Here is a 25746-nt window from a genome sequence, read left to right as displayed (position 1 = left end):
AAAACTATAAATATTCAAGCCATTATTACATATAGTAGAATGTCTATGATAAAGTACATTTCAAACTCCTAGGGCCTTAGATCCCACCTAATGGATTGTCAGGAAGAAATATGGAGTCATGGGTCATGCATTTATCAGCTGGCAACTCCCTAAATCATCTCCAGAGTACTGTCTTCAGAGGGGAAAGTTCATGAAAAAAGACTGAGCTCTGCAAACCATGCATTTTCTTTTTCTTTTTTTTTTTATGGGAATAAAGATGCCTGTGATTAGTCAGAGAGCATAAAGAATGCATTTGATTATGTGATGGGCATGCAACTTTTGTTGGTGCAGTGACTCAGCTTTATCATTTTTCTATCCTGTAAGTGCCTTGTTATTAAGACTATATTTCTACAGATTTCAAAATAATCCATTAACTAGAAAAATTTGCATAACTATGGCTTCAGTGAGGAAAGTATTCAAGATAGTGCTTGGAATTGGTGTTTGTCATTTCTCCTGCCTACACAAAAGGGAAAGAATAGCCAGAGGAAGATAAATACTAAGTGACAGCTCTTAAAGATGGCAGCCGAGTCCCAGCTACAATGTTGAGTCAACCTGCATTTCTGAAAATGTACTCAGAGCTCTTTGCTCTTGTATACTGCCAAAGTGAAATTGCTTCTAAATTTGCCTTAAATTAAATTTGCCTAAATAGCTAACTGAGGTTTACCTGCCCTCGTACTCCCCCCAAAGAAACCCCATGTCAAACAAATATGCTGTGGATGAAGGATATTCCTGTTTGCCTACTTGGTTTGGCTTGGATACCACATAAGTCATCCTGCATCAGCACTGGAAGGGGGTGATTGACCATAGAGTCCAGTTAAACATAGAGAACTAAAAAAAACCCATATGTATTTTTCAAATGTTAGGAGATTTAGATAGAAAGTGTAACCGAAACATGGCGGTCTCTCCAAAATTCTTAAAGTACCAATTATGTCATGGTGATCCCTTATCTCACATACCTGCACCTCCTTTCCACACTGCCCACTGGTTTTCTCTTCTCTGGCCTGACTGATGTATAGACCCTTCCCAGGGTTGGCCCTTCCTTTCTCTTCTCTGGTCTTTATCTTGCACAATCTACAAGTGGCTGAATTACATGAAATTGTGTTGTAATTTTTAGTCTCTCTGATGCAGCCTCTTATGTCATAACCACATATTTCTTCCATAATCAGAAAAGTTTATTCTAAAATTAAAATAATAAGTAAAATTAAGGGATATATGTTTAAAATAGTTTCCTTTGCAAGATTTCTTTGCTTAAAACAGAACGGCCTATTCACATTATCTCTCTTCAGGAACATGTTACTATTTTTTATAGCCACATGTATCACAGGATGCTCATTCATTTATGTAAGCATCATCAGTTTTTAATCCACATTACCTCAACCATCCTTGAGCTGGTTGGCAGCGGGAAGCATCTCTAAACCAGAGGGTGCAAGTTTTAATGTGGGTGCACCATAGATTCATGGTAATGGTAATGATGGTGATGTCAGTCATGTTAGGAAGAAATAGCCTATTCCTATAGCTTGTTTTCTAAGCTCCTATTTACGTTCTGAAGCAGATTGAGAAAATCTTCTTTGATTTAGTTTTCCTGATATAAAGGAAAAACCATAGTCCAATGTCTCAGTGTAAAAAGTATTGCTCCAATTTTATAATCTTCTGCTAGAAGTTAGCAGAAAAGTAAATTTTTTTCAAAAGATTTGTGGATTTTCAAATGAGATAGACTTCATCCTTTTAAGAAAAATTCTCTGGAAAAACTAGATAAGCACCATCTAATGTTAATGTGTCTACAAGTTAGAATGAGGGAAAAGAAAAAGTACTAAACATATTTTTAAGATTATTAGCTGGTGTGTGTGACTGTCCTTATTAAAGCTACTTGAACTAAGTAAGGTGTGTGTGTTTCCTTTTTTAGCTGATTTGTCTAGAAAATGAGTAATTAAATAATAAGGAAAAAAGGAAAAAACAGATAAGAAAGTCTTTGAGGTTTTTTTAAATCCTTTGGTTTGAAAGAGTTTGACTCTGTCTCCTGAAGTGCCAGAATTTGAGCAAACACCACCCAAGTGGCGAGTTCTGAAAGGAGTGGGGACTGTTTTCTCTTAATAGCCATTACAGAGGTCTGTCTTTAATCCTGGACCATTTTGTCAGGGTGGGAGAATTTTAAACTGATTTATTGATATTCTGGCTGCAAGTTGGACTTTCAACTCACAGTGAAACCTTATTCCATGTCCCAAAACTAATTAACCAAAGGGATAGATTTTATTTTTGGAGGGAGGAAGGTATGTGTACATTAAGGTAACAGATACAAAATGCTAGTATACAACTATGGAGAGTATGTGAGAAGCCTAATAAGGGCTGTTGCATGACCATAGCACTAATTGAGAGCAACTATGTCAATGATGATTCACTGTAGGTAAGATTGGCAGGAACAGTGCTTGTTCACATTTTACCTGCCTCTTGTGAATTGGACTGACCTGGTGTGTTTTGGTCCTGTTCCACTGATTGCCCTTAGGTAAGCTCAGTTAATCAAGAAGAGTCTAACCAGTTCAGTTTGTATTTTATAACAAAAGGCCTATTTTTCTACCTATACCATGCTTCTCAAAGATTACACTTGACATTTCAGTTTGCTTAAGCTTGTTATGTTCTAATGTTCCTTGATAAGAATAGCTTTTCAGTAGGACCCCATCTCTATGCTTAGATGCATGGGTTAGAACTCAAAATAAAGGCCAATGTTTCAATTGCTGCAACAGAAGCACAAGAGCAGTTTAGCCAGGTACTTTCTGAACAGCAATGTCCAAATATATTGGATTTCTCAATTCCCAATCTATCAAATCAACAGCATTCTCTAGAGAAGAATAAATGGACAGCTTGCTCTCATCCAATAGTCCACACCAAATATCACGTTGTTCAGTAGAGTGAAAGAAAACTGTATTGATTTTTTTCATGGGGAATGTGAAAACAGGCTAATAATTTAGCTAGATTGTCAGTTAATCTGGCAAAAAATAGTACTGTGGAAGAACTTTTCCTCTTGAAATTATTAAATCAGAGGAGTCTGGAACAAAGATAATACAAATATTACAAGTATATTAAAAACATTTTTATGAAGAGGAGATGCTTTCAAAAATATGATCTATTTATACAAGACTCAACTCATATTTCTCTATTTCTTCATTACAGATTAGATGTCCACCCATAATTAATCTCTGTATATGTCTGTCACAGAACATCGTATTTTTTTGTCTTCAATATAACACAATCTCTTTGAACATAGAGATTTTGGCATTTTCTTTCTGTGAACCCAGAACATGGTATAGTGTCTTGTGTAAAGCAGTAGTTAGAGAATAGGTATTTTCTATTTCATATATGAATATGAAAACAATGGATCAAAATCAGGGTGGTTTTGTAATGACATACCCGATCTCAATTTCATCTAGTGGCTAACAGTGTAGATTCCCCAATCAAACAGCATGTAAATCTAGAGCATTCCATACTAACTCTGGACAATTTACTGGGGCTCTCTAAGCATTCATTTCTTGATGTGTAACATGAGGGAAATTGTAATGCCTACAGAGTTTTCATGAGGATCATATGAGTCCCAAAGTTTTCTTCCAAAGTTTTCAGAAGACTGCCTGACTAATAGTAAGTCCTTAATGAATGTTACTGATATGTATCCTTTAAAAATCAAACATCACATTTTCACTCTTCTTATAAATTATAGCTTTGCCCCTGTGAAATAACATAAAAGAATGAATTTTGGAGTTAAGACACTTGGTTTTGAATTCCAGCTTTGCCACTTCTTAGCAGCCAGAAGAATCAATAGGTTTGCTTCTCTATTTTGTAGATTAAAGATATTAAAATTTAATTCATGTGTTTGTTATGAGAACTGAATGGAATGACATTTGCAAAGTGCCTAAAGCAGTGTGGTAGCACAACATATAACTCACTTTCCATTTAGCTAACTTGCTGATTGGATTAGTTAGCTTTGCAGTGCAGAAATTATATAACAATTTACCAGAAATTCAGAAAAAGTAGATTTGAAGACCATAGGTAATAATGAAGTTACATAGATACAAATTGTATTACTGAGAGCAATGACTAAACTTTGACATTATTATAGGTCAAAGATACTTTCTCCAAGTTTTGGTTGTTTTGTCTTTCTGGAAATGTCTTCAGGTGGGATGGAAAGTTCACTCTTGTCACAAGGTAGTAAGTCTTAATGGCAAACAAGCTGTGTCTGGTAATTTTTATTTTCCAAAGCATCCCTCTCAGTGAGGAATACATGACAGGAAATCAACAAAGAATTTATCATTAATGACAGATTTGTGTTTTATTACACAGAGCAGCTGAAATGAGATACTACCCAATATGACCAATATGCTAATGGTATAAAAATGAGTAAAATCTCTTATAATGCTTAAAGCCCATTCTAGTTCTCTTATCATTAAATATTTTTATAATTAACATGAATCAATTTTCTAGATATCAATAGGCTGTTTGCAAGTATGTTTTGGGGTGCTCTATCACTCCCCAGATTGGATAGATGAACAGAGAAACCAGGTATACAGAATACAAAGAGAAGTAGAGAGCTAGAAAATTTCCAATTAATTTGATCATTGTAGATAATGGATATTTATCCTCTTTTTTCCTGTGTAGGTATATCGCTGTTGTGTTGGAATTTGATGCATGCAACAATAGGGAATAGTCTAATTGGATACTTTCCATTTCATAAATATGTCATCTTGATTCAGAATTGGGAGTACATTTAATGGAAAAATCATTTAGATTTGAGCACTATATCTCTGCAAGTAATTCAGATTAAATCTGATTACTGAAGGTGTTTATTTCTACTTGATTATTCTTTATTACACTGCATTACCAATTTATACTGATTAAAATGCTAATGTTCTATGTTAATAAAGGATTATAATTAAATTTTTTAATTTTCCTAAATTAGCAAGACTGAAACATTAACAAAAAATTCTACTTGCCTGTGTACTAAATAATGGAATTATGAGATTTCAAAATAAGATGATCAGAAGCAATTTGGGGCCAGAAGCTGTTCTGGTGGTTTTTTATTTTTCTTGAGACATTTGTAAAGCTTGCTTGCCTAGAGACATTTAGATGCCACTTTTGTAAATATTAAAATATAGGGATGGAAGCAGAATCTTGAACTATCTGTAGCCACTCCAAACTCAATTCTCCGTCTTCCCTCTGCTTAGGGTTTATTACACTAGCCCTTATTTGTGCTAATAGTATCAAAAAGACATTGCATATTAGTAGGTATATTTGTCAAATTAATGCATTTGAAAGTAGCAGATACAAGTTCTAATTATCTTACCATTATCTAATTTTAATGGGAATTAATCTCAGCCACCATTAGTTTACTTAATGTACATCATTTTTATACTGTCATGTTAAATCCCCATAATGTGATATCACTGCACATCCTAACAAGAGGTATTCAGGGACGTACAGCTTATTTATGATGGAATTGAATATTTATATATGCCCATATAGCCAGAGATGTTTAAGAATTTATATGAACCAAGAATGTGCTCTCTTGCTGATAGTTCTGCAGGCTACTTAAAAGTTCTATGAAAAATACCTTATTTATATTTGTTTGTTTGTTTCAAGTTTTTATTTACATTCCAGGTAGTTAACATATAGCGTAATATTACTTTCAGGAGTAGAATTTAGTGATTCATCACTTACATACAACACCCAGTGCTCATCACAAGTGCCCCCCCTTAATACCCATCACCCATTTAACCCATCCTGCCCACCTCCCCTCCAGCAACCCTCAGTTTGTTCTCTATAGTTAAGAGTCTGTTTTATGGTTTGCCTCTCTCTTTTTTCCCCCCATGGTCATCTGTTTCGTTTCTGAAATTCCACATATGAGTAAAATTATACGGTATTTGTCTTTCTCTGACTTAATTCGCTCAACATAACATAATCTAGCTCCATCCATGTCATTACAAATGGCAAGACTTCATTCTTTTTTGTGGCTGCATAATATTCCATTGTATACATATATCACAACTTCTTTATTCATCAGTCAGTGAACATTTTGGCTTTTTCCATAATTTGGTTGTTGTTGACAATGCTGCTATAAGCATCAGGGTGCATGTGTCCCTTCAAATCAGTATTTCTGTATCCTTTGGGTAAATACCTAGTAGTGCAATTGCTGTAGCTAAGAAATGGGCAGAAGACATTTTTCCAAAGAAGACATCCAGATGGCTAACAGACACATGAAAAGATGCTTAACATCACTCATCATCAGGGAAATACAAATCAAAACTACAATAAGGTATCACCTCACCTGTCAGAATGGCTAAAATTAACAACAGAGGAAACAAGAGACATTGGTGAGGTTGCGGAGAAAGGGGAATGAACCCCCTTATACTGTTAGTGGGAATATAAACTGGTGCGGCCACTCTGGAAAACAGTATGGAGGTTCCTCAAAAAGTTAAAAATAGAATTACCCTATGAAAAAGACCTTTAGAAATAACTTTTGATCCTTTTGCATCTTCATATTTATATCTTACTCTGAAATGTACTACTACCTAAGTCTAGTGTTAGGAACATACACTATGATGAAATGTTTGAAAAATAAAAGAATTTAAACATAAATCTGGGAGAGATATTTTTATCACTTTAAATCTTTCTGAATTAACCAGGATAATAGCAACATAAAGGTGCCTCAAGGCACCACTAGCAGAAGTTAATGTGGAACCACAACCACTATTTAGAGAACAATTTCCACCACTCACAGGGAAGAGATGGCAGTGAACTTAACAACTAAGGACTGTTTCTACTTAAATCTGTAGTTGGTGAGACGTATACACACTAATGATGGCTTTCGTATACTTGTAAGTCTTAAAATTTCCCCTTTAATTTTTACGAAACAGTTGGTATGAGCAGCTATTGTCTATGATAGGTCCAAGTAGTTTGATACAAATTATCTCTAATCGAACCAGAACAATTAACATGGGAGCAATAATGACTAGATTCCTTTTAAAATATTTAATTATGAGATATTTTAAATGTATGGAAAAATATATGGCAGACACTCATGTGCCCATAACCCATGGTTACCAGATGTTGCCATATATATATGCTATGGTCTGAATGTTTGTGTTTCCCTGAAATTCATATGTTGAAGTACTAACCTCTAAAAATGGTGGAATAAGAAGGTAGGGCATTTGGGAAGTTTTTAGGTCATGAAGGAAGAGCCCGCATTAATGGGATTAGTGTTCTTACAAAAAACACCTTACAGAGATCCCTCACCCTTTTCACCATGTAAGGGTACAATGAGAAGGCGCTGGCTATGAACCAGGAAGTGGATCCCCACCAGAACATGACCATGCTGGTGACATGATCTTGGACTTCTAGCCTCCAGAACTGTAAGAAATATGTTTCTATTATTTATAAGCTAACCAGTCTATGATATTTTTGTTATAGCCACCCAAATGGACTAAGATTGCATTTTTTAGAAAAAGGAAACATCTCATATACATCTAAATCACCTCTTCTGTATTTCTCCCTTCCTTCATTTTTTACCACCAGAGATTATCAATGTTCTGTGGCTGCTGCTACTCATCCCTAAGTATGTCTTTATACTTTTTAAACATATGCATAGAACCATAAAGAATAAAAAGAATTGTTTTAGATTTTTCCAATTTCATCTAAATGGTATAGTATACATATCCTTCTGTAATCTGCTAATTTAACTGAACTTTAATTTTTGAGATTTACCTTTTTTGATGCATGTATATTAGATCATTCATTTTATTATGTATAGTATTTCATTGTATGAAAAGAAGTCATTTTCTCTATTTCTTTATTGATGGGCATTATTAATGCTTTCCTTCTATAAAATGCTACCATAATACAAGCATCCTGTATACATGTAAAAGAAATATTCTAGTATAAGGGTGCCTGGGTAGCTCAGTTGGTTAAGCGTCTGCCTTTGGCTCAGGTCATGGTATCAAGCCCTGAGTCGGGCTTAGAGGGGGTCTGCTTCTCCCTCTCCCTCTGTGAGCTCTTTCTCTCTCTCACATAAATAAATAAAATCTTAAAAAAAAAAAAGAAATACTCTAGTATATTTATCTAAAACTAAAATTGCTAGATCAAAAGGTGTACATTTCTGCAATTTTAATGAATATTGCCAATTGCTTTCCAGAATGATTTTTCCAAATCATACTGCAGTGAATTAAAAAAAGCTCCTGTTACTTCACATACTAATCAGCACTTCTAATTTTTATCAATGTGATAAGTATGAAATGATTGTTTTAAGTTATATTTCATGAGACTATTTCCCTTAAAGGTTCTTTTCATTTGTAATTTTTAGATTAAAGTGATATCAACATATAATTGAAGGATTAAGCAATTTTTCTAGTTCTGTCCCAGGATATAGAGAAGCAGGAAAGAGCAACAATCCCAGCATTTCAAGGAAAAAGAGCCAGACATACTTTAATTTCAGTTTTTTTCCATATCCATTGAATACATGGCAAACAACTGGCCCAAAATATAAAGAGAGACAGTACCTATAGAAGAGAGGGGAGATGTAAGCACTCACTCACCTGGCTGGACAGAATGCAACACTAAAATCCAGCTTTCAACAAAAAATTTTGAGACCTTATGAGAAGGCAGGAAAAGACACACTGAGAAGAGACAAAGCAATCATTAGGATTAAACTCAGATACAATACAGATGTTGGAACTATCGGACAGGAAATTTAAAATGATTGTGATTTATATATTAAAGATGCTAATGAGGAAGGTAGAAAACATGCAAGATCAGGTAGATAATTTCGGCATGGAGATGAAAATTATAAAAATGAATCAAATTGAGGGGCTCCTGGGTAGTTCAGTAGGTTGGGCATCTGACTCTTGGTTTCAGCTAGGATTGTGATCTCATGGATGGTAGGATCAAGCCGTGTGTCGGGCTCTGCTCTCAGTGTGGGGAGTCTGCTTGAAGATCTCTCCCTCTGCCCCTCTCTCCACTCATGTATGTGCTCTCTCTCACTCTCTCTCTCTCTCAAATGGATAAATAAATCTTTAAAAAATGAATCAAATTGAAATGCTAGAAATGAAAAACACAGTAATAAAGAATGTCTTTAAAATCAGTAGATGTGGCATAGTAAAAGAATCAGTACTTGAAGATAGGACAATAGAAATGACCCAAAATGCAACACAAAGAGAAAAAATGAAAGATAGAGAAACAGAAATGGGATATTAAGAGATATGGGACAATATTAAACATTTTAACATAGTGTAACTGGAATCCCAGGAGATAGGAAAGAAAATGAGCAGAAGAAATATTTGAAGAAGTAATGAGCAAAATTTTCCAAGATTAGTGGCAGGCTTGAAGTCTAAGATCCAGAAATGCAGAGATCAAACAGAATTAATCCCACCACACACACCCTCTCCTTAAGACATATCATATTCAAACTGTTGAAAACAAAAGACAAAGAGGAGATCTGGAAGGTAGCCAGAGAAAAAAATTAACATTATTTACAGAAGAACAAAGATAAGATTTATGGCAAACTTCTCTTCAGAAATCATGCAAGCTAAGAAGCAGGAGATATCTCTAAAATTCTTGGAATAAACAACAACCAAACAAAACCACCTGTCAAACCAGAATTCCATACCCAGTGAACATAAATTTCAAAATTAAAAATTAGAAAAAAATTCTCAAACAAAAAATCTAGGAAATTCATTGTTGGAATATTTGCTCTACAAGAAATGGTTAATGTTTAGGCAGAACTAATATATCAGAGAAAAATGAATCTATACAATGAAATGAAGAATACAAAGAATGGAATAGGTAGGGCCATGAAACAAGGAATGCAGTTTGCCTCTACAGCCTGTAAAAGGCAAGGAAACAGATTTTCTCTTCAGAGCCTCCAGAGGGAGCTGGCCTTGCCAATATCTTGACTTTAATCCAGAAAGACTGATTTTGGACTTCTGACATCCAGAACTGTAAGATAACAAATTTGCATTGTATTAAACTACTAACTTTGTGGTAATATGTTATAGCATCAATAAGAAAATAATATAGATGTATAATTGCAAACCCTAGGGCAACCATAAAATGTTTTTAAAGACATATAAATAATAAGACAATGAAATTATTAAAAATTCTTGAATAGCATAAGAGAAGGCAGAAGAAAAAGGAAACAAAGTATGGTTAGAATAAACAAAAAAACAGCTAGCAAGTTAGCTTTTATTGCAACCGTATCAATAATGACATAATGTGAATGGCCTAAACATCCCAGTTGAAACAGTGTTTGTCAAATTGGATTTTAAAAAAACATACCAATCAGGAGCGCCTGGGTGGCTCAGTCATTAAGCGGCTGCCTTTGGCTCAGGTCATGATCCCAGGGTCCTGGGATCGAGCCCTGCATCGGGCTCCCTGCTCGGCGGGAAGCCTGCTTCTCCCTCTCCCACTCCCCCTGCTTGCGTTCCCTCTCTCACTGTCTCTCTTTCTCTCTCTCTCTCTCTCTCTCTCAAATAAATAAATAAATAAATCTAAAAAAATAAATAAAATAGAAAATAAAAAACATACCAATCATAAGGTATCTAGGTGAAACCATTTTTAATATCTAGGTTAAAAGTAAATGAATGATGAAACATATATCATGCAAACACTATCTAATAGAAAGCTGGAGTATATTAATAACAGACAAAGTAGATTTGGAATAAGAGGGTCATTACTTAATGATAGAAGGTACAGTTCTCAAGAGAACAATTCTAAATGTGTATATACCTAACAACAGAGCTTCAAAATACATAGAACACATTCCGAAGAAACTGAAAGGAGAAATATATGAATCCACAATTATAGCGGAACACTTCACCATTCTTCTCTCAGTAATTTATTGAACAAAGTAGAAAGTAAGGATAGAGATGATCTGAACAATACCATAAACCAACTACATCTAACAGGTAACAGTCCATCAAGAAAAAGAGCATATACTTTATTTTCAATGTAAATGGAATATTCACCAAGACAGAGAATGTGGTAGGTCAAAAAAGAAACCTCAACAAATTAAAAAAAAAAAAATCCTACAAAGTATGCTTTTGGACCATAACAAAATTAGACAAGAAATCAATAATAGATATCTGGAAAATCCCCAAATATTGGGAAATTAAACAACATTCTTTATAGAACTTATGCATCAAAGAAGAGTGTCAAGGGGAATAAAAACATATTTTGAAACAAATGCAAATTAAAACTACATCATATCAAAACTATGTACCTAATAGCAATTCTTAGAGGAAAAATTATATGGTTAAAAGCTCATATTAGAAGTGAAGAAAATTCTAAAATCAATATCCAAGCTTCCAGCAGAATAAACCAGTAAAAAGAGCAAATAAACAGAAGGAAATGATAAACATAAAATCAGATGTCAATGAAATTGAAAACAGAAAAAACAGACAATCAATGAAACAAAAAGTTGTTTCTTTGAAGATATCAATAATATTGATAAATCTCTAGTTGGAATGTCCAAAAAAGTAAGAGAGAAGACATAAATTACCAGTATCATAAAGGAAGATATATTATTATAGTTCCCACAGACTTTAAAAGGATAAGTGTATAATGCGCCCCCCCCCACAATGGCTCCCAATGATCAATACCTCTTGGTATTCATGCTCTTATGTAATACCCTCCCTTTGACTGTTAACTTACTGACTTGCTTCTAATGAAGAGATTATTCTAGAAACAGTGGTCTATCTCTTCTGAGATTAGGTAATAAAATGATGTTGATTTTCACCTTGGACCTTCTCACTTGCTTTTTCCTATAGTCCTTTTCTGGGGGACTCCAGATACCATGTTGTGAGACATGGCAAGAGACTGACACTTGCTAACAACCTGAGTGAAGTGGATTCCCTCAACTCCTAGATCAAATTCAGATGAAACCGTTGCCCTGGTCAACAGCTTACCTGCAACCTCATAAGAGATCATGAGCCAGGGATGTCTAGATAAGTCAGGCTCTTTCTTTGATTTATGGGTTTCTGACACACAGAAACTGTGAGGAAACAAATGTTTAATGACGTAAACCTCTGTCTCTAACTTTTAGTGTAATTTTTTACCCAGCAATAGATAACAAATTCGTTATAGAGATAATATAATTCTATACCCATAAATTTGATACTATAAATAAAATTTATACTATAAATAAAATGAGCCAATTTCTTGAAAGACACAAACTACGGGCGCCTGGGTGGCTCAGTTGGTTGAGCGACTGCCTTCGGCTCAGGTCATGATCCTGGAGTCCCTGGATCGAGTCCTGCATCGGGCTCCCTGCTCAGCAGGGAGTCTGCATCTCCCTTTGACCCAACCCCCTCTCATGCTCTCTCTCTCTCTCTCATTCTCTCAAATAAATAAAAAAAAGACACAAACTACCAAAAACTATTCAAGAAGTAACAAATAACCTAAATAATCTTATACTTCTTAAATAAATTGAATTTATAATTAAAAATCTTATACACATGCACAAACAACAGGTTCAGATAGCTTAATTGATGAATACTACCAAACATTTAAGGAATAAATGATAACAAACAAAATCTCTTCTAGGAAATATAGAAGGAGGGAATATTTTCCAACTCAGTTTCTGAGACCAGCATTATCCTAATATCAAAACCATTAAAAAAATAAATAAAAAGGAAAGGAAAGAAAACTACATGCCTTTATGGACATAGACACAAAAATCCTCAAAAAACTTAGCAAATCAAATCCAACAATGTATACAAAGAATAATATATCATGACCAATTTGGGTTTATTCCAGAAATGCAAAGCTCATTTATGAAAAAAATCAATATAATACATGATATTAACAGACCGAATAGAAAAAAATAATTTTAATATATGTACAAAAAAATTCAATAAAATTAAACATCCATTTATGATACAAACTTTCAGCAAACTAGGAATAGAAGGTAACTTATCCTAACTAGGGACATCTACAAAAGCCTACACATAACATCATACTTATTAGTGAAAGACTGAATGCTTTCTCCCCAAGATCTATAGCAAGGTATGAATGTCATTTTTCATGACTCCAATTTAATATTGTACTATAAATCTATCCAATGCAATAAGGTAAGAAAAAAGAAAAGCATACAAATCAGAAAAGAAATAATTCTATTTGAAGATAACACAATCGTCTGTTTAGAAAATCTCAAAGAATATACAAAAAAGCTCCTACAGCTAGCAAACCAGCTTATCCAGGTCACAGTATACAGTCAACACCAAAAAAAAAAATTATATTTATGTAAATTAGTAGTAAGCAATTATAAGAACAGTATTGCTATGATTACATCAACAAATTTAACATGGAGATATAAATCTGAAGGGAAAAAAGTAATATATAAGGTGAAAGATTGACAAAAATTAATAATAAATAAATTGAAATGGATTAGAAGACTCAATTTTGTTAAGTATCCTCAGTTTCACTGATGAATTCAACTAAATCTCAATCAAAATCCCAGCAGAGTTTTTATAGATATTGACAAGCCAAGTCTAAAATTTATTCTTTCTCAAACATCTGGTGATCTCTGAAACCTTTTAAAGTCTAAGTGTTAGGCTCTGAAAAGCTCACTGAAACCTCTGTGTGCTTTGGTGAGGCTTGTCCATTAGTGACCTTCACTTGAGGATGACAGTGCAGTGCTTCTGTGTTTTGTTGGAAGACACACGTGCCAGTATTTGTTGAGCTTATCTTTGGGCTCTTTAATTTCTCTTGGGAAGACCCATTCAGTTTATGACTCAGGAGGTGCTGATAAATACCCGGCTATAAACATTTTATTCAAATGAGCTGGGAAATAAGACTAGGGTTGGGGGAGTGTTTCACTATTTACTGGATAAAATTTCACTTAATATCTTATTTTTATTGCAATACCTCACCCCTACTTTCAATTGACTAGTTTCTCTGAATCTAGAGTTTCTATAATTCAATTTATACCAGAAGAAGCTTTTGGTTTCTCCATAGGGAGTTGGCAGGGAAGCAGAGCAGACCTTGGTTTTAACTCCATTTTATGCTCACTTTAAATTGGCCACTATACTTTTCATCCCATCTTTCATTTGCTCTGGAAATAAATGGTATTTCTGTCCTGAGCCTTTTATAGGTTTTACTTGCTGAATTAGTGTTCTCTGTTATAGGCATCCTCTGTCCTGGTATTGAGGCTTAAAGTCTTTTTACTCTTTTATGTCAGTAACCATAATTTGTCCACTTTCAACAATATATCTTACAAATATTTATGGATATCATTCATTGACTGTGGCTTTCTTTTCCATTGATACCCATTTACTGTTATTTTAGTGGAGTTGCATAGGCAGTAAAAATAAATGAACATTTTAATTCAAGCCATTTAATTTTATGTCCGAGGTTGATAAGCTTTCATATGATTATTGCTCATTCTCTTTTTCTCTTGTGAATTGTCAGTTCATAGTCTTTCCCCATTTTTCTTATTGGGTTGTGTGTGTATGTGTTTGTGTTTTATTGTTTGTAGGCAATCTTTACTCCCTGGGAGATGAAAATAATTGGAACAAGAAAGAAAGTTGGGTCATAAGACACATAAACATGACATCCTTTTGACTAAGAAAAGCAAAATACACTTATTAAAAATCTAATTATTTAAAAAAGTATTATGAAGCTTCTACCAAATATTACACACTATGCTAAGAAGGAGAAATTGTAAAACTTAATTTTCATTTTTCTCAAAATACAAGATTCAATTTCTGTGTCCCCTTAGATACACTCAGCCCCATCTACCCACCTAGTCTCAGTTGTTTGCCCCCCCCCAGCCTGAGCATCCCTACATACAATTTTGATTGAGATTGCATTGGATCTGTAGGCCAGTTTGTGGAGAATTTACTTCTTTATAAAATCGTATTTTTCAGCAATGAACATTTGCCATTTTAACCACTTTAAATGTACAGTATAGAGGCATTTAAGTACATTCACATTGTTTTACAATCACCACTACCATCCATCCCCAAAACTTTTTCATCACTCTAAACTGAAACTCCATATCCATTAAACAATAATTCCCCATATCCTCCTGGCAGCCACAATTCTATTTTCTATATGAATTTGGCTATTCTAAGCATCTCATTTAATGGAATCAGACAGTATTTATCCTTTTGTGACTGGTTTATTTCACTTAGGATAATGTCTTCAAGGTTTATCCATATCTTAGCATGTGTCAGAATTTCCTTGTTTTTAAGGCTGAATAATATTCATTATATGTATATACCACATTTTGATTATCCATTCATCTGTCAATAGATACTTGGGTTGCTTCCTTCTTTTAGTTATTGTGAATAGTGGTGCTATGACAGTGGATATACAAATATCTGTTTAAGACTCTGTTTTCAATTATTTTGGAAGTAGAATTGCTGGGTCATATGGTAACCCCATTTTTAGTTTTTGAGGAACTGCCATGACATTTTCCATAGCAGCTGAGCCATTTTACATTCCCAGTAACAGGGCTTCCAATTTCACCACATCCTTGCCAACACTGTTATTTTCTGTGTTTTTGATAATAGCCATCCTAATGGGTGTGAAGTGGCATTTCATTGTGGTTTTAATTTGCATTCCCTAATGATTAGCTGTGTTGGGCATCATTTCATGTGCTTATTATCCATTTGTGTATCTTCTTTAGAGAAAGGTCTATTCAAGCCTTTCCATTTTTAAATTGAGTTGTATATGTTTTCTTGTTTCCATTGAGTTGTAGTTCTTTACTCTGGATATTAACCCTTTATCAGATATATGATTTGCAAATATTTTTCCCATTTTGGGGGGTTGCCTCTAATTCTGTTCATAATGTCTTTTGATGTATAAAAAGTTTTAATTTTGATGGAGTCCGATTTACCTGGGTTTTTTTTGTGCTTTTTGTGTCACATCCAGGAAGTCACTGCCAAATCTAATGTCACAAAGATTTTTGCCTATGTTTATTTCTAAGAGTTTCATAGTTTTAGGTCTTATATTTAGATTTTTGATCCATTTTGAGTTAATTTTTTGTATATAGTATAAAGTAGAGGTCCAACTTCATCGTTTTGCATGAGGATATCCAGTTTTTCCAACACCATTTGTTCATTCATTAATTTTTGAAAATTCTTGGACAGCTTATCTTCAAATGTTGCTTCTGTCATATACTCTCTAGCCTCTTTTTCTTTTCGAAGTTTAAACAGTATACAATATACCCTCACTCTTGTCTGATGTTTCACTCCTTTTTCTCTCTGTTTCAGTCTAGTATTTTACAGTGATTTATATTCTAGTTTAAAGTGATCTTTGTTGTGTCCAACCTAAGAAGGCCATTTATTCTTAATTTTGGTTACCGTATTTTTTAGCTTGTATGTCTTAGAATGAACTCTATGGGCTGACTTAAGTTCCACCCGTTAGGAGTACTGGCACAGAAGAATAAAGGAAGGGAGGAGAGCAAATGCAGGATATTTATAACCTGGTTTCCTCCCTCCATCCCTGAAGGATGTCTGTATTCCTGCAGGATTATGTTCTGCTAGCCAGCTGTCTTAACAAAAATTTATCTGAGTCCAGTTACTGCTCTCCCTCACCTCTTTAAGCTTAGGGAGATTATGTATCTTGCTAGTACTAGTTTTTAGACAATGCACTAACTCTAGTGTTTTCCTAATAATCCTACACTTAGCTTTGTTCTTTCATTCAACACTCCTCAAATCACTCAATTTGGGTGAACTATTTTTTTCTACTTGGGGCATTAACTATAGTGAATTTTATATATAGAAAATCTTGGTTTATCAATATTTTATTTACTGGTTTCAGGAACTTGTCATACTTTAAAAGGACATTTTCATACAAGTATTGTATAAAGTGTCTCATGTTTCCTTTTACCACGTTTTTTTCCATGCTGTATTATCTTTAATTAAGCGTAAAGACTTCCAATCATATCACCAAGAGACCAATTCACCCACTGCTCTGTTTGGTTGCCAGTGTCTTGTCTCTCTCTCCATCAGTGGTGAAGCAGATAGCCTTTCCATGGGGAAGAGAAATCCATGGCTTAGTGCCTTTGCCAATAACAAAAATGTTGGAGAGCTGGATGGCAAAGCTGTTGCTATTGGTTTCTTTCATGTGAACTACAGCGAAAGAACCCTGGTGTCTCTGTTGGTGATTATACCAATTCTTCCCATGTTAACATGTTCAGTCACCATATACAAATTACCAGTGCCAAACTTGATGGAATCGGTAAACTTTCAAGTCTCCAAATCAATGTGAATGATGAAGGGATCAGGGTAGTGGATGGTGCCTACACCACGGGTCATTAGATGAAGAATACCTTTTGTTTCCACAAGGATCTTTTTTCACTTTGCACAACTTGTACTTGGCCTCCTCGGATGTAATACAATGAATAGCAAAGTGACTCTTGGTGTCACTGATTAGACAAATTCTCTGCAGTCTTATCACTGCTTATGACATTCATAAAACTAACATGTAGGTTATATCAGTTTGGACGTTGCCACCAATCTTAATGAAACATTACATGATTATCTTCCTTACTTCATCTTCTTTTAGGGGATACTTAAGACTATTCTTTAGGAAAATGATGAGAGGGATGCCAGGAATGGCCAGCAATCCCTGTACCGATGGATGAAAGATTACTCCAAACTTTGCTGTGAAAGAGAGGAGAAGGCAAGAGGGTCAATGCTCAGAGATGAAGACCCTTTGCTCTACTTTGCTCCCACTTTTATTGGTCCTCCAGGATAATCACAAATCCTTATAACTATTCCTCAAGCACGTGATGTGTGACAAGGGAGGATCTGTTTAAGGGAAAGATACAAAATGCTAATTTGCATGTTCTACAAGTTCTGCTAAACATAGCCTAAGGGACAATGCATACATCTCTTAGATCACAGGGCGGGGCTATTTGGGCTAAGAAAGCTTTGGGGAAGGCAACTTCCCAAGGCATTCCAACAGCAGAGTGGTCAGCAAGCCTCAGCATTCCAAAGGCCTATGCCTTTCTCTGAAACCTTCCATTGCTCCCAGCGGCCTCCGTGTTACATTTTAGCAAGCCCGGTATTATGGCTGATTTCATGCTCTACATTAACCCCAACAGAGGGAGACATTCTCTCAGAATATGGCAACTTGTAGATGGATGAGGAGCAAACACACCAGTTTATCCAGCTTCCAGTGCTAATTTAGAGGGGCTGTCTGCTTCAGATGCTTCTTGAGACCATGAGCCGTGGCTGTTCTAGGCATGAAAATAACTCCTTTTACAGCTTCAAATTTTACATTAAAATCTATGATTCATATGGTATTTCTTATTATATTAGAAATGAAGTATTACTTATTTTTTCCCCACAATTTTTATGGCTATTTTTACTGGTTTATTTTCTGTTTTACTTTTTGAATCTGTTTATCAAATTAAAAACATAATACTGGTATTTTTTTATTGAACGAATATAAACTTTATAACATTTATAGATTAATTTAATGGTAAGTAAAATCTTTGAGTCCACTTAGTCATGAATATAGTACTCTTCCCAGTTGTTCAAGTCTTCATTTGTATTTCTCACTAGTTTTTTTTTTTTTTTAAGAGTTTTCTTTGGAGAGGGTTTTTTACAGTTTCTGTTACCCTAGATATTTTACACAGTTGTTACTGTAAATGTCTCCTTCCATTATAACTTGTAGCAGGTTTTGATTTACACATATGAAGCCTAGTGATTCTTGATATGACTACCTTAATTTTGAACCCAGCCATTTTACTGAGTTATGTTTATGTTTGTAATAGTTATAAATTTTCCAAGTTTTCCTTTAACCAGCCTCTGATAAGAGAAAAATAGAAGAAACTCTCAAGACTCTGTGTTCAACAGAAACTTTAAGCAGGATGTGACCCTTTAACTGAGTCCCCAGGTTCAAATGGGATTTTGATAGTTGCAAATAAAGGTAAGAGACATATGGGAAGAATGTTCTAGATTAAGAAAGGAATAGTTTTTTCTTTGTGGAATCACCATGGTGGCCAGAACCCTGTACACATATCCTGAGAACTGGAGGGCCTTCAAGCCTCTCATTGCTGCTCAGTACAGTGGGGCTCGGGTCTATGTGCTCTCTGCACCACGCTATTTCCAGTTTGGCCAAACCAACCCCCCCGAATGTCTCCGTAAATTTCCTGCCAGTAAGTTTCCAGCATTTGAGGGTGATGATGGTTTCTGTGTGTTGGAGAGCAATGCCAGTGCCTACTATGTGAGCAATGAGGAGCTGTGAGGAAGTACTCCAGAGGCAGCAGCCCCAGGGGTACAGCGGTGAGCTTTGCTGATAGTGACATAGTGTCTCCAGCCAGTACCTGGGTGTTTTCCACTTTGGGCATTGTGCACCACAACAAGCAGGCCACAGAGAATGCAAAGGAGGAGGTAAGGCAAATTCTGAGACTACTGGATGCTCACTTAATGACAAGGACTTTCCTGGTGGGTGAATGTGTGACACTGGCTGACATCACAGTAGCCTGCACCCTGTTGTGGCTCTATAAACAGGTCCTGGAGCCTTCTTTCCACCAAGCCTTCCCCGACACCAACCACTGGTTCCTCACCTGCATTAACTGGCCCCAGTTCCAGGCTATCTTGTGGGGGAGGGGAAACTCTATGAGAAGACGGTCCAGGTTGATGCTAAAAAGTTTGCAGGGAGCCATCCTGAAAAGGGTAGCCTACAGAAAGAGAAAGCTTCTTGAAAAGAGAAGCAGAACCCCCAGGCTGAGCGGAAAGAGGAGAAAAAGACTGCTGCCCCTGCTCCTGAGGAGGAGATGGATGAATGTGAACAGGTGCTGGCTGCTAAGCCAAAGGCCGAGGATTGTTTTGCTCACTTGCCCAAGAGTACCTTTGTGTTGGATGAATTTAAGTGCAAATACTCCAGTGAGGACACCCTCTCTGTTGTGCTACCATATGTTTGAGACCATTTTGATAAGGATGGCTGGTCTCTGTGCTATTCTGAGTACTGTTTCCCTGAGAGCTCACCCAGACCTTCATGAGCTGCAACCTCATCACTGGAATGTTCCAGAGGTTGGACAAACTGAGGAAGAATGCCTTTGCCAGTGTCACTCTTTTTGGAGCTAACAATAGCAGTTCCATTTCTGAAGTCTAGGTCTTCTAAGGCCAGGATCTTGCCTTTCTGAGAACAGACTGGCAGGAAGACTAAGAGTCATATACATGGCAGAAACTGGATCCTGGCAGTGAGGAGACCCAGACACTGGTTCAAGAGTACTTTTCCTGGGAGGGGGACTTCCAGCATGTGGGCAAAGCATTCAATCAGGGCAAGATCTTCAAGTGAACATCTCTTGCCATCACCTAGCTGCCTGCACCTGCCCTTCAGGGAGATAAGGGTCATTAAAGGAAACTGAACATTGGAAGAAAAAAAGGAAGGAACATTAGGTAATGATTAAAAGAGACAAAGTACATGGTCAACTTGAGGACTTACATGTCATTCAGTATCATGGGGCAATGGGCTATGAAGTAGAAAGTTGTGAGATATGAAAACGATAAGAAACAATGAGTTCATTTAGGGCCCTAAAAGAAGGAGCTTAGGAATCATGCTAAGAACAATGGAAGCAATTGAATTTTATCGAAGAGCAAGTAAGATGACTATCAACATGGAGAAGAAAGTTTTGTGGTTCATATGGCTGGTACAAGTGTGTTGCGTTAATATGGGAGATTAACTTTGTGATACAAATAAAGAGGAATGCGTGGGCTGAAGGCCTATTAATGAGGTAGCATCTGCAAGGGTTGGTGACTAACTGGCAGGAAGAGGAAAAGAGAGGGAGAGATGAAGGATTCTGGCTGGAACAGTGCATGGAACAGGGAAGGATTTGTGAGAAGGGGATGAGTTCAGATTTGTTGAGGTTGCATTTGAGAAGCCTGTGGAACATATACATACTAATCTATAAAATATGTCTATGTGTTAGATCCAGTCATCATTTATTCAACAAATATTGATTAAATGTCCTCTCCAAATCAGATGTTTTCTCCCTGGCAGGAGGAGAGATTGGGCTATGCCTCCTGCACTATTATAACAATCAAGATAGGGTGGTATGAAAATATTTGTTATTTATGTATTTTATATCCAAAAAGAAAACAAAGTGACTGTTATGGGCTGAATTATGTCTCTTTAAAAATTCATGTTGAAGCCCCAACCCCCAGCACCTCAGAATGTAGGCGTATTTAGAGATAAGATCTTTAAAGAGGTGATTAAGTTAAAATGAGACTGTTAGAGTAGTGCTCTCATCCAGTATGACTGGTGTTCTTTTAAGAAGAGGAAGAGGCACCAGGAATGCCTACACACAGAGGAACAAATACATAAAAAGTAGTAAGAGAGTAGCCATCTGGAAGCCAAGGAGAGAGGCCTCAGAGGACTCTAACCCTGCTGGCACCTTAATTTTGGACTTACAGACTCTGGAAGTGGGAAAAAATAAATTTCTGTTTTTGTTTTGTTTTTTATGAGAGCCAGTATGTGGTCTTTTTTTAATGGCAGCCCTAGCAACAAATACAGTGACTAATAATTAAAATGTGCAAGTACATGCACACAGAGCAAATTATTGCTAGAGATCAAGAACTAGACAAAGAATACACATAAGAATTCTTTTTTTCCCCAAATTTATTCAGGACTAATTGACAAATATAATCATATATATTGAGAGTGTACATGATGATTTGATGTGTATACACACACACACACACACACACACACATAGAATGATTTCTAGGATCAAAATAATTAACCATCACCTCACATGGTTAGCTTGCCTGTGTGTGTGTGGTGGGAAGGCTTAAGATATACTCTCAGCAACTATCAAGTAAACATCACTGTATTATTAACTAGAGCAATTTATTTGTCTTAAATATTTTTCAGAAGGTAACTAAATATTTAAATGGAATATTAAATTGGACTGTATTCTCTCAGCAAAGGATATAATTTATTAATAGGACTTTGAAATGTTTGATTCACTTCTTTTATTGCCATTTTCTTTGGTCAGATGAACTTTGCATTATTCTTGAGAGTCTCAGAATGATTCAAATCCAGGGATAAAATATGGAAATTAAAATGTTTCTTATTCTGTGACATGAAGTAATTAGATGATTTGCTTCAGTATGTTGACCTTTCATTTATAAGCTATTTTTTGAAGCATATTCTTAATGTATTATACAGAAGCAATGTTCTCAGAAGGGTAAATAACAAAGTTAATGACTTACTATTTTTTTTTCTTTTTAGTAAATGCCAGTTCTTCAGCCTTTAACAAATTATTGCTAAAAGCTAAGCTCATACTTCAGTGTTTCTGGAACATATAGTTTGTGATATCACCATGAAAACACTAGCTGTGAGAGAAAGCTGGATCAGTAAAGATGAAGTAACCAAGAGGGTAGCTTCTGTGGACCACTTCAATTCAAGGTACTTTATTCACAATCACTGCCTCTCTTCTAGAGTGTACACAAATTGTCCAAGAGAGTTCACCCTTAAATGTTTCCAGAGGCCAAGATTTAAGTAATGTTTTTTTCTCATTGGTGACTTTACTTTTTAAGAAACATCACTCAGACTATGTTTTAAAAGCATCTGATTTTCCCTTTAAAGGCTTGAAAAATAGCATGATGGCACAGTTGCAGAGGTGAGGCAGGCCTCTGTGACCCTAGGTCTCTGATTTGGGTAATTCAATAGTTTGGAAGCCAATTCAAACTGACTTAAGCAATAGAAAGAACACGCTGAAAAGTCCTGAGTGTTGGCAGAATACAGGTACAGCATAATTAGGCTTCTACTCCATCTTTCAGAGATTCTTTTCAGAATTCCTCCTTAGCTTGTTGGCTATATTCCATCAAGGGCTCAAAAATGTTATAGCAGGTCCTGACCTCACTAAATGAATTGTGGCCAAACAGAATCCACCCCTAGAGCCTGGAGTGGGTATAATTCTTAATAGTAGCCCAAGGAAAGGAGATATTGTAAGGATCCCTTTGTCCTTAGATGTGAGTATACCACTGAGATCTTTTTTTTAAATAAAAATGATCTAGGTTCATTTTGAAAGACCTCACTAGTTCATAAATTTGATTCTAATAATGGCCAAATAATTTTGCTTTTAGAATAATATACACCTACACAGTATAGTATATTTGGCCCATAATGCCCAAGCAAGTCTATGACATAGATAGTATTTTTATTTCCAAGACTACTGTGCTTATTTTGAAAAGGGTAGAAGCCCATCTAAGCCTACATTTTCTAAGAAGGACCCACTGGTTGATTTTATGTAGAGATCAGGCAATTACAAATCCATACTTACAAGGCTCCTTTAGGGAAATACATTTTATTAGGTGCTAATTTGGCTGATGAGGCAGCAATCAGACTTCTTTGTATTCTCAATAAAGCAGTTAATATGACAATATTGTTTCATTTACTCTGATTAGGACTCTTAATTAGGTCATGAAGGATATTTAAGATAAATGATGACAAGTCCAGGAAGAAGTTGGGAATCTGATTTAGAACTGATGTGGTCTTACTTAACTGTAGTTAATGCAACAGAAGAACTAAAGGAAACATTGTTTGTATTCATGTCTTAATATTTATTGCATGGATACCCAAATGGCCAACAGATACATGAAAAAGTGCTCAACATCACTCGGCATCAGGGAAATCCAAATCAAAATCTCAATGACATACCACCTCACACCAGTCAGAATGGCTAAAATTAACAAGTCAGGAAATGACAGATGTTGGGGGGGGATGTGGAGAAAGGGGAACCCTCCTACACTGTTGGTGGGAATGCAAGCTGGTGCAGCCACTCTGGAAAACAGTATGGAAGTTCCTCAAAAAGTTGAAAATAGAGGTACCATATGATCCAGCAATTGCTCTACTGGGTATTTACCCCAAAGATACAAATATAGTGATCCAAAGGGGTACGTGCACCCCGATGTTTATAGAAGCCATGTCCACAATAGCCAAACTATGGAAAGAGCCAAGATGTCCGTCGACAGATGAATGGATAAAGAAGATGTGATATATATATATATATATATGTATGTGTATATATATATATATATATATATATACATATATATATATAATGGAATATTATGTAACCATCAAAAGGAATGAAATCTTGCCATTTGCAATGACGTGAATGGAACTGCAGGGTATTATGTTGAGCGAAATAAGTCAATCAGAGAAAGACATGTATCGTATGTTCTCACTGATATGAGGAATTCTTAATCTCAGGAAACAAACTGAGCGTTGCTGGAGTAGTGGGAGGTGGGAGGGATGGGGTGCCTGGGTGATAGACATTGGGGAGGGTATGTGCTATGGTGAGTGCTGTGAATTGTGTAAGACTATTGAATCACAGACCTGTACCTCTGAAACAAGTAATACATTATATGTTAAAAAAAAAAGAAGAAGAAGAAGATAGCAGAAAGGGAAAAATGAAGAAGGGGAAATCAGAGGGGGAGATGAACCGTGAGAGACTACGGACTCTGAGAAACAAACAGAGTTCTAGAGGAGAGGGAGGTGGGGGGATGGGTTAGCCTGGTGATGGGTATTAAAGAGGGCATGCTCTGCATGGAGCACTGGGTGTTATATGCAAACAATGAATCATGGAACACTACATCAAAAACTAATGATGTAATGTATGGTGATTAATATAACATAATAAAATTAAAATAAAATAAAAGATTCTCACAAAGACAAAAAACATTTATTGCATGGATACAATATTATCTCTGTGGCATATATATATATATATATATATATATATATATATATATATATATACACAAATAAAGCAAATTATTTTTTCCTTACATTCAAAGATCCTATTATTCAATGGGGAAGATATATACATACACGAATGTAAGTCTAAATACTTAAAGGAAATATCAATGAAATTATGGTAGAGGAAGGAAGAAAGAATAATGCAAATGCCCCCAAAGATGTGGAAAGTCTTCCTAGAGGGAGGGATCTTTCAAATGGTGATTGAAAGATGAGAGCCGTGATTAAGTAGAGGTGAGTCAGGCCTCCACCTACCCCTAGGAAGAGTGATGCCATAAAGGAGCAATATATGTGAATGTACATTGATTCCATAATGGGAAATGATGGCATGAAGGGAATATTCTGACCAAATTTACAACGGAAGGTCTTGAATCTCGTGTTAAGAAATATAAGCCACATTTTATGGCTAATGAGGAATCGTCAAAGAATGTACAATGGGGGAGTAAAAGATCATATAGAATACTGATTATATAGACTGGTAACTCTTATGGCTGCATGAAGCATTGAACATTGAGAACCTCCAATACTCAAAGGAAAGGAGGAAAAGAACACAGGAAAATCAGTTATCAACTGATTGCAGTAGTCTTAGTGAAAACAATTTCCAGAGTATCATTAGAGTGAAAGGAAGAGTCAGAATTGAGAGACATTTAGGAAATGAGAGTAATAAATTTTGATGATGCAAAGAATGAGGTGAATGTTAAAATCAGACATAACTGTGGCTGGGATTGCTAATCTTTCAGTATTTATTCTCTTTTTCTTATAGCAGTGCCCAGAATTTTAGCTGGACACATGACTACTCAGCTAAAAGATTATATTTTCAAATCTCCACAGCTGGGTGTGTCCATAGGATTAAATTCAGGCCTGTGAGGCATAAGTGCAACTTCTAGACCCTCTCCTTGAAAGAGCAATGTTTCCCTCTCCCGTTTTTTTCCTCCCAGGTGCTGTGATGTG

At 35.7% G+C, this 25746-nt stretch overlaps 1 pseudogene; it reads left to right on the top strand.

The window, feature by feature from the left end:
• The first annotated feature begins 19020 nt into the window (after positions 1-19020).
• LOC112810922 (elongation factor 1-gamma-like) lies at positions 19021-20394 on the top strand (annotated as a pseudogene).
• The last annotated feature ends 5352 nt before the right edge of the window (positions 20395-25746 follow it).

Source organism: Callorhinus ursinus, unplaced genomic scaffold, assembly GCF_003265705.2.
Source record: "Callorhinus ursinus isolate GAN/ISIS: 27379988/994484 unplaced genomic scaffold, GSC_fseal_2.0 scaffold2, whole genome shotgun sequence".
Lineage (NCBI taxonomy): Eukaryota > Metazoa > Chordata > Mammalia > Carnivora > Otariidae > Callorhinus > Callorhinus ursinus.
This window is presented reverse-complemented; position numbering and strand designations above follow the sequence as displayed.